The 20,829-nt window shown below is 35.9% G+C and overlaps 1 long non-coding RNA gene across 6 annotated transcripts; it reads left to right on the top strand.

Moving 5' to 3' along the window:
* Nucleotides 1-4,177: 4,177 nt before the first annotated feature.
* On the top strand, nucleotides 4,178-14,751 carry LOC110115441. Of its 6 annotated transcripts, XR_003702840.1 has the most exons (5): nucleotides 4,178-4,809; nucleotides 4,891-5,554; nucleotides 5,644-5,732; nucleotides 5,887-5,955; nucleotides 6,683-6,917. It is a non-coding gene; the product is annotated as an uncharacterized LOC110115441 (long non-coding RNA). The 6 variants fall into 6 exon arrangements; XR_003702838.1 differs by lacking the exon at nucleotides 6,683-6,917 and adding an exon at nucleotides 14,328-14,751 and having other exon boundaries at nucleotides 4,178-5,554; XR_003702837.1 differs by lacking the exon at nucleotides 6,683-6,917 and adding an exon at nucleotides 14,252-14,751 and having other exon boundaries at nucleotides 4,178-5,554.
* Nucleotides 14,752-20,829: the final 6,078 nt, after the last annotated feature.

Here is a 20,829-nt window from a genome sequence, read left to right as displayed (position 1 = left end):
AAGCAAAATCCTATTTGCATAAATCCTCAATCATTCTTGATAGGCTGCATAATCAATAGCCATATTCAAAATTTCAGAAAACCCTCACTTTAACGGAATAAAAAGCACTCCCCAAACATGATACTCTAACGGAATTAACACAAACATGAATAAATTTCATGTACATAAAAAGTAAACATGAATTAAGCGTTGGATAATTTGTTATCAATGGAATAAAAAGCACTCCCCAAACATTTCAGAACTGTTTAAAAAAAAAAATTCAGAAAACCCTCACTTTGCTGCTATAGGATAACAACGTCATCTGTTTTAAAAAAAAATTCAGAAAAGTTTTGGATCAGAATATCTAAACAAAAATCACCCAAAGAAAAAGAAAATCCACTCATCCATACATCCATCAATTCATGTATAAACAAATTCAAGTGAAGACATGAAGTTTGTTGTTTCCAAAACAAAGAAGCTCAAGCCTCAAATCGTCAATCTACGTTAAAAAAGAAGAGAAGAAAAATTACCTGCCGGCTCACCACTGATTTGAGAAAATCTACATTAAGAAAAAAAAAAGGTAAATCTACAGAGATTGAGAAATCAACACAAAACCCTCACTTTGGTGATTTTAGAAATCAACATAGAAAGAAAGAGGAATGAGATGAACTAAAGAAAGAAGAGGGGAAAATAAAACCAGTAAAAGAAAGAAGAAAATACCAAAGGGAAGAAAATACCTGCCGTCGGCTCACCGTTGCAGTCGCGTGAGAGAGGGCCAAACGAGACCTAAGAGGGGTCTTTGCGTGAGCGAGGGCCAGACAAGACCTAAGAGGGGTCTCGACTCTCGACTCTCGTCTCGTATGAGAGCATGACGGCGCTGCTTCGAGTCTTCAACCGAGGGAGAAGAGAGACTGGGTTGCATGATGCGGCTAGGGCATGAGGAGGGCGAAAAATATTACGAAAAGAGCGGGCCAAGATTTTTTTTTTTAACCGTATAGCATATATTATGTAATAAGATTTTAATTTTCTTAAAAAAATAATATTATAAATATAATATATATAATATAATCGAGTAGCTTGATAAGCTTTCGAGTCGAGTCAGGTTGAGCTCGAACTCGAGCTCGTTTATCATTCGAGCTCGATTATAGGCTCGAGCTCAAGCTCTAATAAGCTCGCAAGCTCAGCTCGTCAGCTGGAAAGCGAGCTTGAGCTCGAGCTCGTCCCAATGTTATCGAGTCCAAGCAGGCTCGCGAGCCTCGGCGGTCCGGGCAGCCTTCGAGCGAGTCATCCTCATCTGTGTCATCCCGTCGAGCTTGCCATCGGAGAAGACATTGAAAATAAAATCTATTTTTTTTTTCATATAGGGAGAAGAGAAGGCTTGCTATAGCTTTTTACCTTTCCCCAAAAAAGTAAAAGTAAGCTGCAGCATTTTACCTTTCCCAAAAATAATAAAAGCAAGCTCAGTAGTTTTCATTAATTTGATTCAAATAAAAGTAACATTATATATTATTTTATGGTAGGAAATACCAAATTGCAGGTTGAGTTTTTTGTAATTCCCACCCGATGACCCGCCTTCTTCATTTTGAATTACCGCCTTAAATCATTTATATTTTTTTTAATTCAAATAATCAATCGAGCTTGGCTCGCGAGCTCTCACCGAGCTCGAACTCGAGCTCGTTTAGCAAACGAGCTCTCGTTTAAGCTCGAGCTCGAGCTCGCGGCTTGATAAGCTCGGCTCGCGAGCTCGTTAACGAGTCGAGTTCGAGCCGGCTCGGCTCACTTACACCCCTGCCCACGCAACCGCCTCTTCTCCTCTAGTTTGATTTCTTGAGCAAGAAGCTTCCTCCACCTTCACCTAGCTCTGATACCAATTTGTTGAGATTTCTTGGAAGAAGATGAAGCTCATTAAGCTTCTTGGAAGAGAGGGAGGAGAGGGAAGAATGGGAGAGAGCAAACTGAATAGATTTCTTTATTGATTGGCTTACTCTCTATTACAGCCTATTGCTCTTATTTATAGGCAACTGGCTACACAAAGCAACACACCAAAGGCAATATGAGCTATACAAGAAACTAAAGAAAGTAAACAAAAATCTGGACCAATATCTAACAATTTACAACCACCATGATTGAATCCACTCCACATTTGTTTAGTAATCCTAAAGCAAAGTCAAGACTAAAATCTTCTCAAATGGATTTCACAATTGGCAATTGAGTATACTAGTGTTTTGTGTTCTTCCTTTGTACACTAGGTAAATATGACATCTTTCCACATACTAGCAAACATCTCTCTGAACCAAAAGAATATAGCCTGTAATAACTACAGTGTTTTATCTCTTCTTGTATGAGCCACAAGTCCTTCAACGTGCATTTTCTTTACTAACTATGTCCGGTTTGAAGTATTGTATGATCATTGACTGAAGTGTGGTTTTTACATCGAGAAATTCCAATAATTTTTATTTGATTAACCACGAGTATGCTAGCTTGTCAGTTGAGTGCATTTGCTATCCTATTGGATGTGCCAACTTTATGCTTGGGAGCAAAGCTTAATTTTTGTAAGAACATCAACCATTAACCTTACATATGATTTGAAATTTTCAAAGAGTGTAGAAATGGGAGAGATTGATGGTCGGATAAGACATATTTTTGATGTAGTAATTAATATTCTCATCTTTTAAGAACACGAACAATTCATCAGTGTGATTGCCGAAGCGATTATGCCGAATGCTTGAATCTCTTGTCGCAATCCCATGACCAATTACCTGTAGTTTGATGCCAACATTTGTTCAAGAGTCGATTGAGCTACTTGTAAAGTATCCAAGCCGTGATCATCACCATGAGTTTTGTTCTTGCTGCTGTCAGCCATGTATTTGATGTCAATCTGGTATAGATACCGAACAACAAAGAAAAAAAAATAGAGAATTCCAGGAAATCCTCTTTCTATTCGGGTAATAATTATTTATGTTAGAAAATATCAAAATTTGCCTCCTTACAACAAATTTGGTTATAATATATATATATATATATATAAGACATTAAATGAAGAGAAAAGTAAACGGAGGTTCGGTGAACTGAATTAGATGACCTTCAAGGGAAAAATAGGTATTCTCGTATGATTAAGACTGTAGATGGCGGAAAAGATGAGGACTTAATAAAAACATATTAACATAATCAATTAATCACATTCTCTTATTCGGGTTTCCCTTGATTTCCTTCTCTTGCATTTTACAGCCACCTAGTTTAAGGTGCTTGCTTACAACACCATTATACTGCCTTGCTTCGTAAGCTTCAATTTCTCATTTTCCTTCAAAAGATGATATTGGAAAATTGTTAAGCAACTTATCTATTTTAAACCGTCTTGTAGCACTGTATTAGAATGATTTTTAGCGTGTCCATGGTCCATGGTCTCCATCAACATCATTGCTTTCAACTATGAATTTCAGAGCATTTTATCTCTTTGACTGTTATATTGGTTGGTTGGTTGTGCTGGTTGCTTAAATTATTAAAGGTATCTAGTCCACAATTTGGTTCATAACTGGAATGTTACAAATAATAGCAACTGTTTTTGTTTGTATACAATTTGGTTCATGACTTGGTTTTGAACTTGATTATTTCATTTGGGATTTTGGTCGCTCATATAGATGGATTTTCACAGTAAAATGTTGCTTGAAATTTTTCTTGGAATACTTTTTATTATATGGATAAAATTCATGCTAGTGATTCGTTTAGATCGTATGCTAAAATATTGCTTGAATTGTACTGTAGTCTAGGAGTTCATGGATACAATCAGTTTTTATCATTATGAAGTTTTTCATTGATTGATGAAACATTTCAAACGAGTTGCATGAAAATTTGAGCTGTGATTGTTGATTCTATGAACTAAGCTCATTTAGCCATAACCAAAAGAACATTATTTGATGACAAGGCAGCTACCAGTTACCGCTCCTATAGCGCTGAATTATTTGAATATATTTCTTTGAATCATTTAATTGACTGTCATTATTTTTGTGCCAAAGTTGACTTCTTTTTTCTTATGTAGGCATGCGTATGATGCATTTCTCTAAGACTAGTTTGTTATGGTTTTGTGTGCTTCTGATTTTATTCCTGTATAATATAATTGATATTTTATTTTTGTTCCTTGTTCATAAGAGTCCTTATTTTGGAAAAAAAGTTTCTCGATAAATCTTTATATTTATAAATCTATACAGTCAAAGGTTATCTGTTTGGATAATTTGAGACTGCTTCTGGAAACGTTTCAGCTGTGGCAAATGGTAAATCATCCCTTGGCGGAAAGGACACAGGGATGAGTGCCATCCTCCACCTGTTGATCATTTTAAAGGCCAGCCTCATTTTGCAGATTTAAAAGGAGGGCAAGCTGAAAGGAATGATGAGCACTGCAGTGCTTATCAAAATATCTCTATTATGAATTCTGGCCAAGCTGAAGAAACAATCATTGGCGACAGCAGGCCAGAGATTGATGGAAAACTAGATGATGTGGAATCTTTTGAAACATCCTTCAATTAATCAGTGCCATCAAAGTCTGATCTCTCTTCAGAAACATACAGTCAGATTGGCAATGTTAGGCAGAAATCTTCTGCAAGTACTTCTGGAAAGCAATTTGCTACTTCTTTGATCGACTCCTCTGCTTCTGCTGACTGCACATTGCCCAGCCTTGGAGAGATCCCTCATGTTGCTACTTCAAATGCGGGCCTTACTGGAGCACAATCTGGACAGCATTCCAACGCAAGTTCTTCTTATGTTTCCTTTACTAACCCAAAGAAATCTTTTTGCACTATTCTTGAGAGCTCTAGAACTTTTGTTGGTTCTGAGAAGGTAAATCTTCCATCCTTTCCATATGGGATAGCGAGTGCAAACATTTTTTATAATGCCTCCTCAAATGACTTTAAACTGCAGTCGACTTTTATAATGAGGAAGCTAAGTGCAAGTTGAATGGTCCTTCAAATATGAAGTCCTCTAGCTCAAACAGATCCTTGAATGTTCGGCTTTGTCAGACTAGTAACTCTAGGACTACTACTTTATGTTCCAAAACATTAGATAAATTTGAAAATAATTTTTCTGATAACCATAATGAATGCCAGGAGACTGCAGTTGAAATTGTCGGATCTGCTGATATAAATGAATCCCATACTCACAAAAATAATCAAACTCAGGTGGATGCTATGCTTCATTCAAAAGGGTCTCTTAATGTTTCTAACTCAAAATCCTTTTCATCCACAGCAAGTCCAGCTACACTTGAGCCTACAGCTACAAAAGACTCAAGCTTTGAAAAATCATGTAGTGTTACTTATGGGGAGAAAAATAAAGAACAGTTCAAGTTTTTATCTTCTTCCTTTGACGATAATTTATCTCCATTAGTTCAAGGTACAACATTGTAAGAGAAGGGCCTCATGTTGTTGAAAATGATCCTCATGTTTCAACCAAATCATTAGAGGTTTCCAACTCTTTATTAAATGGTAAGATATTTGTCGGCAAACGTGCTAGACAAATTTCATCATCACCACTTAGGCATGTTCAGCCAGGGGCTTGTAACTATGGATCTCTTAAATACAACTATAAGGTACTATTGTTCTTGCTATGAGTTTTTAAAACATCCTGCTTTCACATACATAGTATTTTGATTGTTTATATCTTCCTATGTCACATTAGATGCTTTTTGCGTACGACCTCTTCATCAAGCTTTACAACTCTGATAAGGTGTGGTTGAACCCCTGTGGTCTGATTAACTGTGGTATTAGGTAATGTAATATCTTTGCACATTTAAATTGACTTTGAAATATCAGAGCCTGCCATGCAATTTGGCTTGCTTCATACTTGACTATTTAATTTTGTACAAAATTAATGCTCTTTTCAATGATTACAACATGTGTTTGTTATTATCTGTAATCTTAGATCAACTGCCTCTGAGTTCAATGCTTCATGATTTTCGTTAAAATGACGAATCATCATCATCGTCATTAGGTATATTCTAAACTTTTCAATTTAACTTTATGATTCCTCATATTCCGTTCCTTCTTGCTAACTATTATTTCTTTTGGTGCTAAATATATTATTTACAAATTATTTTGAACAATTCCTATTTATTTTATCTTTGATCTACCATTTTTCCTTCTTAATCTCTAAACAATAATTATCTATCTGTTTAATGTGCAATTTTTATGCTTTGTTGTGCGAGTTTAAACCACCTAAGTTTATTTTTTTTCAAAAGATTCCCTTTTAGCAATACTTCTAATTTAATTATTTTTTTAGTTAAATTTTCCTAACTTCATTGCATATTCATATGATGGTTCAATTTTTGCCACTTTGTGTTATCAATAGCTATTTTATTTGTCCAATACTCAAATCCAAACTATATACTCGCTACAATTTAATTTTTTGAAATTTACTTATAAGTTTTTTTTATATCCTCTTATCATATAATACTTCCATGATACTATATTTTAGCCACAAAACCTTAACTTTAGAATTTATAGTCTCCTCATGCCTTTAGTCTTATGTATAATGTATTCATCATACTTAAACCTATCAAACTTATGTAACACTTTATCTTTTAATAATGTTGGCTGATAATTGCAAATGTCTTCTCCAGTAAAATTTTATATCATATGCTCAATATATCTACTAATTATGCACTCTATCTTTTCTATACATTTTCGTAATTACTCTAAATTTTCTTTTATCTTAACAGACGTCTCACAAATTAGGATTTTATCTTTTGTGGTAAGCATATACTTGGGCAACTGAATTTGTACATTCTTAATAAGCATTTTCATAACTATAATACAAAAAGATATTGACTCAATGTTGATCTTTGATGTAATCTTTTTTTAGTTGGAAGCTTTGTCCCCAACTACTTCTGATACTATTATAATTGCAATTGCTTCATTGTACTTATCTTTAATTAATTTCCCATACTTTTGACATATATCCTTTTTTTTAGTTCGCACCAATTATTTATTTAGTTCTTGGTCATAAGCTTTTTCAATATCATGAAAAAGTCATATGAAGATCCATTCTCTTTTATCATCTCAATTTAAAAAATTGCTTCAATATTCAATCATCTTGGCATGAAACCAAATTGATTCGTTGATTGATGTAGTTTGTTTTAAGTCTTTATTTTGTCATTATCTCTTATAACTTTATTTTTTCTCATATATTTGATTCCTTTGTACTCTCTTTAAAATGAATAATTAACTAAAATATTGCTAGATTCTTTTTCTTAATATAAGATTTTAAGGCTTATTTGATGATGATGATATGCTAAGCTTGAGCATGGGTGTTATTACTCTATTTGTTTATTATCTCTATTTGTTTACCAGCTTATATCCCCCCATGTTTCCTTATTGAGCTTCTTGCTTTGATAATATATGCTGTCCTTCGTAAGGTGTCTTTGTAGACCTCTTCAAATTAGTTGTTATATTTATGTGATTCTGATACTTTTTTTTTTTTCATACGAAGTTCACAATGTATTATTTACCAAGAATTATTTTTTAATACTTAGAAACTTTATGATGCAGGACAACTTGTTTTAGAGTTTCTGATTAAATCAACAGCATGAACACGAAAGTATGCTCATAAAATTAAATTCATGATGTACCAATATTTTGTTTGGACAAAAAATTCATCTATTTTGATGAAAATGAGAAAAAATATGCAAAATTCATCCAAAATGATTATATGGCGGTTTACCAAATATAATTTTTTTGAGAAATTTGAGATCAATTGAACCACTATACAATTAAGATTCGCATTGCCATAAAAATTCATATTATAATTGTGGGTTCCAAAAATTCGTGCCCCGGCCTCTCTATGACTTCTGAAAATTTACCCTTTTTTTTTGTTGGCGATGAGAGTTTTAATGAGTTTATGTTTCAGGGTAAATTTTCAGAAGTCATATTAGGTTTTTAGATAAGATATTACCAGAGATTTCGCCCTAAATTTGCGAGGACTTTATGATATGAGTTCTGGTTTCTTATAGGCGCAAGCCCCTATAGTTAATTACCCATCCCGATAATGAGAGAACTTTTGATTAAACCTAGTTGTTGGATAAACACTAAATACCAAACATATGCCAACAGCATAATTAGATATTGAAAATTGAAATTTTGTCACCGTGTACTTAAAGCAGATGGTGAGGGAATGATGATGAACCTCATCAAGATCTCATGGTTCCATCGTTCTGAGTCATCATGATCCTTAGTCTACTTAGTCAGAAGAAGTAGTCGACCCAACCTGACCGAAGAATCCTTTTCGGCAGTCATGAGTTGCTTCATACAAAGGTACCTTGTAGACTTGAGGTGAATGTTTGCCTAAGAGGACATATTTGAGTCCACCTTAGTTAACAAAGGGCTTTATGCCTTATCAATTATACCATATTGATTAATTACTAAAAAAAATTTGAGCCATTGGGGAACATACGGAATTTGGTCGTGATCATAATGTAGTGGTATCATTTGGCGATAAAATCTCCCGGTCAGAGGGGCCCAGTCATAACAGTTTACTTGTGATGTCATTTGGTGGTGAAACCACCGGCTAGAGGACACGTTCCACATTCTTACTGACAAGAGATGGCTTGATGATGAATCCGAGTTATATTTTAGACTAGACATTCGTTGTTGTTGTTGTATATACATACCAAGGAATACTGATCTTTGCAAAGAGCCATTGGATTTGTTTTTGGATACCGAAGACATGCTAGGTCAATTGAGTATTTACCATTTGAAAGGTCATCAACATATCCACAAATTCATCATTGAAAGGAAACCTCTAATCCAATCTCAGAGTATTGTTCAAATAAACACACCTTATTAGTTTTATATGAGTTGTGTGTTCTCTCATCTCTCCTAGGAAATCCTAGAATGAAATTGTTTGTATAATGTTTTTTATTCTATTTTTTTAGGCCCTTGGTGTTGATTAAGCGTCAGAACTTGTAGGGCATAGAAGTTGCTGGTGAAGTTTATAACTGTGTTATGAGTATCTTTTTAGAGAAGCAACGAGGAAGTAGAAAACATGAGAAGCAAGAGTAGAAATGAAGAAACAAAAGGGCATAAATGTTTTGTACATCTTACTTTTGAAAATCCTAGAAGAATGGATACAATTTTTTGTGGAAAAAAAGATGCATTAATGACAATCAAATCATTATGATTATGCTAATTAGCATATTTTTCTAGGCAAATGGTGGTTAACATCAAGTTGTTATTTAAGGAATGTAAAGAAATATTACAAAAGGAAGAGTCACTCGAGCATTTAAGTCAACAGAGGAGTTAATATCTAAGTTCCTCTCGATAATGATTATTTTTCCTCAGAAACTCAGTTAATCTCAGGAACTCTTAGTTTTTCTCTCATTTATAACATATACTACATATCATTTGTCAAAGACAAATTCAGTTGCGCAAAAAACTTATATTAGAGAAACATAATTGCATTCATCAGAGTAAAAAGTACGTCATATTACATCATTTCTTTTCAAGACAAAAAAAAAAAAACAAAAAACAAAAAGAAAGCAATCCAAAATAACTTAGCTTGCCGAGAAGACCTACAATGAGAACATCTATCCTTTGGGAAATAATATTTTGGTTAATATTTGAACTAGGTCCATTTGTCAGATTCTCCAATTTGTTTAGGAGAATTTTTCGTTAGTGAACCGCTTGAGACTCTTATTTCTCAGTCTTTGATTAGAAGAACCTTTGGCCATAGGTGCAAGACTACGCATGACAAGCATTATTCTGGTTTCCTCCAATCTATTGAGAGATCGTCAGGAAGTCCAGAATCCAGGAGAGCATCAATTGAAAAGTATTCTAGTGATGCAACAACACAAATGTCCATTTTTAAATACTCGATCTTGATTTTGCTCAGGATCGTAAAGTCTAGTGAACCAATAATATTCAAGTCATTCAACTTATAGCTGAAAGTTTAAAACACTTCCAAAATATCTTCAAGCCTAGAATGTTGCAATTGGTCAATTGGTCAAAGATAAGCATAGTTGATACGTTGACAAAAAATTATCTTGATCGGGCACGAATCTCGATGCAAAATACAGTTAGAAACTTTCGAAATTAAATTCGGAGACCATCTGAGCTCCGATTTCAGCAAACTTACAGTCAAACTGAGCGTCTTGGAAATACAAACCCAACGACGCCAAATTCGACTCAATTCGAGCCCAAATGGGTCCAAATCAAGGACCCGAAGCGCTGTTGGAAGGTTCAAACCACAATTTGGATTACCAAACGGTTTCCAAACATAATAAGCTTATACTCGAATCGAGCGGCTCGACGAGACAAATCCAATGAGCCCAAGATCGCCAAATTCCGACATCATTAAGGCTTCAAATGCCTAAAGAACAGTGCATGATCAAGGGATTCAAGATCGGCCGTTCATCCGACCACTCCCCATTTACCCTGATCTCTCACTTATTTACAGGTCATGCCACTCCAGAAATCTATAAATAGAGCTCCCTCTCCTCTTGAAAAGAGGACCCAAGCTTAAGGAAAAAAGAGAGAGATCGGAGATCGCTCTTGCTTCCTTTCCTCCTCGACCACCACCCGAGTTTCGCCGGACCACCACCGTTGTTCCGCCGGACCACCACTTGAGGCCCTCACCTCCGCCGGACCACCGCCCGACGCCGTTGCTCCGCCGGACCACCACTTGAGGCCTTCACCTTCGCCGGACCACCGCCTGACGTCGTTGCTCCGCCGGACCACCACTTAAAGCCCTGTGCTCCACCAGGCCATCACGTGAGACCCAGACTTCCACCGGACCACCACCTGACGCCCATACTTCTTCCGGGCCACCACTTGACTCCGAGAGTTATCCTGAAACACCGCCCTCCTACTACAGTCTTTCAGACCCCTATCCTCTGCCGACTACGGTCCTCCTGACATCCGTCGCCTACTATGGTCACTCCGACCTCCATCATCAGACAATGATCTTTCAGACCCCGATCTCCTGCCAACAACGGTCTTTCAGACCCCAGTCTCCTGCCAACTACGGTCCTTCTGACCTCCGTCGCCTACTATGGTCATTCCGACCTTTATCACCAGACAATGGTCTTCCAGACCCCAGTCTCCTGCCGACTACGGTCTTTTAGACCTTCGTCGCCTATTATGGTCCTTCCGACCTCCATCAACAGACAACAGTCTTTCTAACCCCGGTCTCCTTCTGACTATGGTCATTCTGACCTCCGTCGCCTACTATGATCCTTCCGACCTCCATCAACAGACAACAGTCTTTCTGACCCCGGTCTTCTGCCGACTACGGTCCTTCTGACCTCCGTCGCCTAATATGGTCCTTCCGACCTCCATCAACAGACAACGTCCCTCGGTCTCCTGTCGACTACGGTCCTTCTGACCTCCGTCGCCTACTATGGTCCTTCCGACCTCCATCAACAGACAACGATCTTTTTTACCCCGGTCTCCTGCTGACTACGGTCCTTCTGATTTCTGTCTCTTGCCGACAAAGGCCCTTCCAACCAAATAAACATGCCTATGTTGATTATTGTAACTCCTACCATGTAATGCGCTCTAGATGATGTATATTTGTATCATCAAGCCGAGGCCTTCTCCCAAGGAACGGCCTCATTTGTAATCAACTGCAAATACTAGTTGATTCATTCAAACTGGGCCAGGACCCGTGGTTTTTCCCCATATTTCAGGGGTTTCCACGTAAAAACTCTGGTATCACTTATGAATGCTACACCTCTCTCTTATCTGATTGTGTGCTGGATCTTCGTATAATGCTAAGATGTTAAACTATATATTTTATCTACCGCCGCGAATACTCCATGACGCAACAATCGTAATCTCGCTAGTTTACCCAATGATATTAATGATTGTGGAAGCAAGAGCTGGTACCATCTCAGGAAAGCAGGCCAACCATTACTGTTCCTCTTAGGAAGGTCTCAACTATAACATCATTATGGAGGCATTATAAGCTGTACATGAATACGAATGTGTTGCAATCATAATTCCTAGAATTAATGAAGAGATTAACAATGATCCAATTGGGCACAACGTCTACACAACATTAGGAATCAATTAAGAAGTGTTAGTTCATTTCTCGAGATAAGGTATATAAAATAGTGCTGCTATAATCTCTCGAGGTCCAAACTATAAATATGAGCTATCTATTATCCTACTATGTTTGATCTACAACCCAATTATAATATAGCTACAACATAAAGTTACATTTCAAAATATTTCCACGTCATAGTTACTATTGTACCTAGTGTTACGAGGGATCCGAGGTATATTTGTGCTATTTTTCTTATATATTATTATTATTATTACTCTTCTACAATGGATACAAGCCTGTCTATACGACCAAATCATTTAAATTTGTATCTTTTATGGTGTATTTTCCCTTTCCATTTAAATCATTGTTTGTTTCCCTCATTAGGTCGTAGAGTAAACCAGACTTATGAGGATTTCACCGAATCTGTAAATGGTGAGCCTGGTCATATAAATTGTAATAGCCCTTTTAGATTCTCAGAAGACTCGGATGGATTAACTTGCTCGCCGAACTCGACCGGAAAAATGGATTCACCTGATCTCAGTCCCTTGGATTCAAGAATGGATAAGTGGATTGGTAGGGGTGGGCAGGTGGGACTCCAACGAAATTAGAACCTGCCATTTTCGTACTACACTAAACACTGTAGGAATCTAACAGAACAATCCAGCAATAGAAGTGAGACTAATTGGGTTAGCTCTAGTGAGATAAAGCCTACTGTATTATTGAAAAGGTCCAGTAGGGATAGAATTGCCCAAACATTTTATTAGCTAGGTTTGGGCTTGAAAATAAGATTTATTTTATTAAGGTTTGTATAGCTAGGTCAATGTAGAAGTGCTAGTGGGAGCGCGTTAATTCTGATTGCAAAGTCTTGCCATGCCTCAATTTCTTTTCTTATGCCCTTTGTCTGCCATGTCTTCCTTGAGATAAACAGGCTGTTGACTGAGGCCCAAGTCTTACACAAAAGTGTCTCAGAAGCTGGGCAAATTATTAGGTGCGGACACCGGATGTCGTCCAGAGACTAATAAAAATGTGCCACGTCACTTCAAAAGTGTATCGCCCTCGGTACCGAGCTCGATACTGAGTAGTACCGCGCTTGGTACCAAGTTGTACTGGACTGGTATCCGCACAGAATAATCTCTCCAGAAGTTGAGAGCTAGGTTTAGAAAATGATAAAAAATCTGAATCTGCTCAACAAAATATAACACACGAGTCAACAATAGGATAAATTATTAGGTGTTTTAAATGCACATGGATGCAGGTGTGAACATGCATTTCTATGTATTATTGTGTATAAAATATATATCTTATCATACTAAGCTAACGTAATTATCATTCCAGTACTTGTGGCGACCACTGAATATTATCAATATTAATTTGCCTTTATCAAATCTATCCCGTTCATTTTTTTCAAATAACCGCCATGAAAGCCAGCTTGTGCGTTTACCAGAGGTGCAGCTTGCGGCTTCTATAAGCATCAAGGCTTAGATAAATTCTGGAGCAAGTCATTAAATTTTCGGTAATTTTTAGAAAAATGCTATACGTTGACTAGATTGTATAAATTTGCTTGTTATAAAAACTATTGATAGTAATCTTCAACTAAAAAATTTAAATTGAACGTGATAGTAATCAAGAGAATAAAACTGAAAAAAAAAATTGTATGAAATATTTTGAGAGTAATATTTATTAAACATATACAAATTATATATAGAAATAAAAAAAAGGAGAGTGTTTTTGTAATTTTGCATAATTTATGTTTTTATACTGTGAGAACTTAATGGTAAATCATTAATGGTATTTTTACATACATAACACATAAAATTATTGAAAATACATATTTAACATCTAAACTTTTATATTTACTAATATACCATCTAAACCGCCTCTTTTAATCAATTCTAACATTCCGTTTAAACCTTCCATCAAAAATCACTATCAACTACCGTCTTCCCTGTCAATGACATCCTTTCACAGTCAATACAAGTAACTCATCGCTTCAATGCAGTGGTAGAATAGAAGTAAAAATAGATTTTATGCGGTATATTAGTAAATATAGAAGTTTATGTGTCAAATATGTGTTATGTATGTAAAAACCTTTTAATATATTGTAAAATATATAATAGAGCTTGCTTTATAATTCCATGAAAATTACTTTCTACACTGAAGAAAAAAAAAATTATCTTACATCAAGAACTAAAAAAATTAGTTAAGAATATTCTCATGGAAATGAAATTCTTTGCCATAATAATGACAGGGAAGACTAGCTAGGAAGCTGCGAGTAATTGTTCGCCATTATGAACAACATTGCACTCAACCATTTCTGTTTCCAGTCTGCAGACGTAACTATCAGGCAAATTGCAGGCGGCAGGCTACCAACTTGCGTTGCCATCATCACCGCACAGCGACTCCAACCAACTAAATCTTTCAATGTCGATGAGCCGTTCACATGTGCGAGTGGCCCCAACCGCGCCAGACAAGCCCCGCCATTAGAGTCCACCCAGCTTTTATCCCTGCTTGGCTTCTAGTCTTCTTCTACGCCTTTCTCTTCTCCAAGTTCAAATTTCAAACCATGCATAGAGTACCACGTCGTTCAACAAAATTCCAGATTTGACCCAAAGCCATTTATCAATCGACAACTCATAAGGACACCTCTCCCCTCTTTCTCTCTATCCCCATCTCTTTCTCTTTCTTCCCATTATTCACAGTAGAAAAGAGGGCACTTCAGATCTGAAAGAAATGAAATTAAATTACCAACTTTTGCTTCTCTTGCACACAGTCGTTCAATAAAGGGCGAATTATTACGGTCACAGGTCTGGACATCAATTCAGACGCACCACATCACCAGGGTACATTGGGTCCTAGGAGTATCTGGGTGATGTGGCGCGTCTGGATTAGTGTCCGGACGAATCCGAACACCGGACGTAATAATTTTCCCTAATAAAGCTCTATGATGAACACAATGTAAAAAAAGAGCTGTGATTTTTGTAACCTATTGAAACAGTTCAGGCGTAGAAAGAAAGCTTTACATGCTTTGATAACGGATTAGATATATAAAAAACTTTAAGATTTAGAGTTGAACTTTTGCATTTGCATTTATAAAAAAACCATTACAATTAAGTAAAGTAAAGAAAGGGCCAGTTTAAGATTTAGAGATTTGAGTATTTTATTGATAATTATAAAAATTTAAATTATAGATGTATAAATATATAAGAAAAAAAAAACTGCTAAAATGGCTTCAAACTTAATGAAATTAGTTGAACCTATAACTACATGAATTTTTTATGCATTTTTTTTCTTTACTTTTCATAACTAAGCGTCATCATCAGACAGTCTAGATGCGAATTAGGAAGCGTCACGTCATCCTGGTACACAGTAAAATATGACATGGCATGTCCTGATTCGTTTCTAAATAGAGTCCGATGACCACACGTAATAATTTCACCTAATTTTGGTAAGCAATAGTTGCTGTCACTTTCTGCCGTCTTTCTTTGTGCTTACTCCACAATATGGCCGGCAACAAGCGCCAAACCTCTTAGAACTTTCTCTATTTAGGGAGTTCCATCAAACTTTCACGAATAGTTCAATAATTTCATATTAATTTTTGTTATTCCACACTTTGTGCATCTTTGATAACCTGTAGGGATTAATTATTTTGATTAAAACTAAGAGGAATAAGTAATTAGTACGCACAATTTTGTTGAAAACCAATGATGGGACATATTCTGGTGGCTACATGGGCATTTGTTTTTATTAGTTCGTTCGCTGCTTTTTGACTATTTCTTTCCATTTTCCAAACGTTGCTTGAGCTTTTGAGAAGTTCAAGAGGTTCACGCAACTTTGATTTCAGTTCACCAAATAGTGCAAATTGAGATATTGGATTTTTGTAAAATATGAACTTAGTTTATAATGTCATATTGATTAGAAATTTTATTTGCTTGCTAAGAAATATAATAGTATAATTGATAATTATGTTTGAAGCTCAATTTTTGTTTGCTAATCACACTATGAAGATGAAGATGACTTATTTGAAACTATTTTGATTCAAAACAAAATTGATATTGTTATATGATCTGTTTTAATTCATTGTTTGGAAGTGTGATATGATTGGGGATTAAAGTTGGATTAGATGCACTAATGGTCAATTATGTTCTTTCAAAAAAAACTTATTGATTTATGGGTAAAAACAATTCTTTTTTTTTTTTTGCACTAACATATTTTTGAACTGTTGATGTGAGGCTAAAACCAAGTCTTTTATGTATTTTAACTCTTATTGTATGTAAATTCCGTCGTCGAAATACGGTCTTTCAGACCATCTTCGTTCGACTACTATCTTTCTAATAATTTTCGCCCGCTGATTATGGTCTTTTCAACCTCTGTCACTCAATTATGTCCTTCCAACAACTTTCGTCCGAATACAATCTTTCTGACCACCGTCACCCATAAATTACGGTCCTTCTGACATCCGTTGCCCAATTATGATATTTTAGACCATCTTCAACCTATTACGGTCTTTCTAACCACCGTCGTCCATCGACGGAGGTCAAAACCATCGACTAAGATCTTTCTGACATTCGTCGCCCACCGACTACGGTCCTTCTGACCTTCATCGCTAGACTACAACCTTTCAGACCTCGGTCACCCAAGGAAGGGCCTCATTTGTAATCGACCGCAAAAACTACTTGATTCATTTAAACTGGGTCAAATCCCATGGTTTCCCCTTTTTGAGAGTTTCCACGTAAAAACTCCTATGTATCAAGAAGGCTACACGCTACTTGGTTAAATTCGATACAATTAACAGCTCTCTAAGAGAATTATCTGGCGGACTTTGTGCTAAAATCTTTGACCAAATAAAGATTATTTTTCCTGCCTGTTATAAAATATGTATGGCCAACATGGGAGCACACAAAGGAGGCCGGAGGCCGTTAATTGAGCATAATGATCTAACAATCTTACATATTCCTGGAAGAATACTCAGCTCACATAATCTTACTGGCATTTGAGCATTGATATATCATCAAAAAATTATCTTGATTGGGTACGAATCTCAAGGAAAAAATCAAGTTAAAAACTTCAAAAATTAAATACGGGATCACATGAACTCCGATTTCAGCAAACTTACAGTCGAATTGAACGTCTCAGAAATACGATCCCAACGACACCAAATTCGACTCAATCTATAAGCTCAAATTAGTCCAAATCAAAGATTCGAAGCGCATTCGGAAGGTTCAATTCATAATTTGGATTACCAAATAGTTTCCAAAAATGGCATGCTTAAAGTCGAATCGAGCGGCTCGACGAGACAAATCTAATGAGCCCAAGATCGTCAAATTATGATATCATTAGAGCCTTAAAATGCCTGAAAAATGGTCAACGATCAAGGGATTCAACATCGGCCGTTCATTCAAATCACTCCCAACTTACCCCTGATCTTCCTCCTATTTACTGGTCATGCCACTCTCAGAAAACTATAAATAGCTCCTCATTTCTCTTAAGAGGGGACCCAAGCAAGAAGAGAAGAGAATAAGAGAAGGAGAAAAGAGAAGGAAGAATTTCCTCCTCGACTACCGTTGGAGTTCTTCTCGACTTTCAAGTGACGACAGAGCTCCGTCTGATTTTCAAGTAACGCTGGAGTTCTGCCCGAATGCCACCTGGCGTCGGAGCTCTGCCCGACTGTCGATTGACATCAGACTTCTATTTGATGCTGGACTTCTACTCGACGTCAAACCTCAATTCATCACCGAATTGCTACCCAACGTCGGACTTCTACCGGACGTCAGACTTTTACTCGACGGCGGACCTCTGCTCGTCACCGGATCTCTACCCGATGTTGGACTTCTACCCGACACCAGACTTCTACTCAACGTCGGATCTCCGCTCGTCATCGGATTTCTACCTGACGTCAAACTTCTACCTAATGGCAGACTTCTGTTCGTCGCTGAACTTCTATTCGATGCAAGACTTATGACGTCCTAGATAAACTTCTACCCAATGCAGGACTTGCACCCATCGCCAAAATCCTATATGACATCGGACTTCTGATCGTCACCGAATTCATACCCAATGCTGGAATTCCACATGTCGCCGGATTCCTGTTAAACTTCGGACTTCCGCCCATCATCGGAATTTTGTCGGACTTTTACCCGTCATCGAAAATTCGTCGGACTTCTATCCGACGTTGGACTTATGTTCAATGCTAGACTTCCACGTAATGTCGTCCTTCCGACCTCCTTCATCAGACAACGATCTTTATGACCTCCGTCGCATGTCGACTATGGTCTTTTTGACTTACGTCGCCCACCAACTAAGTTCATTCTGACCAAACAAACATATTGACAGTAATTTTTAATTTTTTTATATTCCCACCATGTAATATACTCTATATGATGTACATCATGCCAAAGCCTTTCCCCCAAGGAAGGGCCTCATTTGTAATCAACTGCAAATACTAGTGGATTCATTCAAACTAGGCCAAACACTGTGGTTTTCCCCCTTTTCAAGGGTTTTTATGTAAAAACTCTCGTGTCTTATAAATATTGCACCCTCTCTATCTGATTGCAAGTTGGATCTTCGTACAAAGCTAAGACGCAAAACTTTATGTTTCTCTACCGCCACGAATACTCTAGGATGCAACAAACATGAAACCATTTCTGAATAATTTAGTAATAAGTTTCCATGCGCTTTGATTCAAAATATATCTCTTTTTATAATTCCAAATTGTCATTGTCATCAAAATTACAATCTCAAATAGGGGTGTCAGCGAGTCTAGCCGACTCGGGCTTAGCTCTATAAATTTGTCGCGAGTCAAGCTTGATGAGCTAAAAAATAAAGCTTGAGCCAACCCTGATGACTTTACTCATTAGCTCACGAGCATGGTCATTTGAAAATTATTGACATTGAAATGCACTTAAAATATATTATCATTCATGATTTTAAGTATAATGTTTTAAATAATATATTTAAGAAGAAATATATCACTTTCTTATATTAAGTGAATATTTTTAAAAAATAATAATAATTTTATTTAAATATTAAAAAAAAATTATTTTAATATATTAAAAAACTTTAGCGATTAAAATAGGATTTAGGGTTCAGCAGGAATGTAATTTAAAACATTTATATATATTATTTTAAAATAGGGTTCAGCCGGAATGTTAATAAAAATTTTAAAATTTAAATTTAAATAATTTTTCATTCTATTTTCTCTCTCTTCATTTGTGCCTCTCTCTCTCTCTCTCATTCTTCATCCATCTCTCTACCTTTTCTCTCCCTCTCTATCTTTCCATCCTCTTAAAAGCTGGAAAAAAAAAGAGCTTAAAAATTTTAGATGGAACTTAAAATATTAAAAAATTGAGTTTTAATAGAAAACGCAATTACTGTTCACGTTTTCTGTTAAAACGCAACTTTTTTTTTGCGTTTTCTAACAAAACGTGATTTTACAGTGCATTTTTGCTCCTTTTTAAATTAAAATTATATTATGCTCCTTCTCTTAATTCTTTTTTTAAACATGATCCTTTTAAAAATTTTCCCATTTAAATATCCCTTATAAAAAAGTTGTATAAACATTTATCCATTGCTGTGATGTATTGAAAAATTTACAATCACTGAGAAATCAGTCATATAATACAACTATGGAAGTCAATGTTTGATATGTAGACATAAATCTTATATATTTGCAAAATTATATATAATTCTAGAAGTATATATAAAATCAATATATCAAATAATTATCTAGATATGCAACTTTAAATATTTTTCAGTAATATATAAACTTTATCAAGCAAATCAAATAATTCTTAATAAATTATTTCATTTTGAGTTAAATCTATAAATTCAACTATATTTAATAATTACATTATTAGTATCAAATATTAATTAAAACTCAACTCCATTTGATCACAATAAGAAAATAAACAAAAAAATTTTTAATTTAAAAAAAAAATGAAAAAAAAATCAAATTATATTTAAGCCTTTATTAAACTAAAATAACAATGCAGTAATCGCTTATTTCACTGAGAAGCAGTTCTCACATAAAAATTAATTTGTATAGAAAGTCAAAAACAGAATCGTATTCCATATTAAAAGAAAAAAAAAAATAGAGATTCCGCACGTTATTTTACTGTTTGGCTCTTATAAGAGATTTGGGCGATCTCTGTACCGTCTGAACACGAAACGTGTACTATAGATGGCCAAAATGGGCTTAGATGAAGCTCCGACAACTCCCATCCTTATCCAAATCAGGTAATTATCATCCTCTCCAGACACATCCAAGCCCCACAACCGGCGTGTCGACACCGACCCGGCCGGTCACGAAGGGCACCCGATAATTCTAAATTCACCTACCGGTCACCCCACGCTGTAGGGCTCTACCTGTATGGCTGTCAAAGATTGCGGGCAAGCTGTTTTTTTTTTTTTTTTTTTTTTTTTTTTCAGAAATTGTAGGCTAAGCCCTTGTAAAAATTTAACCTTGTAAAAGTTTACGAGTGTGCTGCTATATAATAAAAGAGAAAATATGAGCGGCTAAAAAAAAAAGAGCAAGCTCACAATCCAAAATTTCTAAGAAGTAATCGAAAATCATTAAAAAAAAAAAAAACTAACTAGAAAAGCAATCAAATAGGGAGACACAAAAACCAACTACAAAAATAATAATACATCAAAGAGGAATGTGGGGGAGCCTTTAACCAAAATTAAACTTAAAGCCTAGACTCAGAAATTGGAGATGTTTAGTCAAAGTTTTCGGGCCATTGAAATCTATCACATTCAAAGCAGCTAAGCGAGGATGGTCAATGGGAATTTTGCGGGTTGCTAGGTGGCTTTTTTGATTGCTTGCTCCTA

The sequence above is a fragment of the Dendrobium catenatum genome, unplaced genomic scaffold (assembly GCF_001605985.2).
Source record: "Dendrobium catenatum unplaced genomic scaffold, ASM160598v2 fragScaff_scaffold_1483, whole genome shotgun sequence".
In the NCBI taxonomy this organism is placed as follows: domain Eukaryota; kingdom Viridiplantae; phylum Streptophyta; class Magnoliopsida; order Asparagales; family Orchidaceae; genus Dendrobium; species Dendrobium catenatum.
The sequence above is the reverse complement of the archived record's forward strand: the minus strand, read 5'-3'. Positions and strand labels throughout refer to the sequence as shown.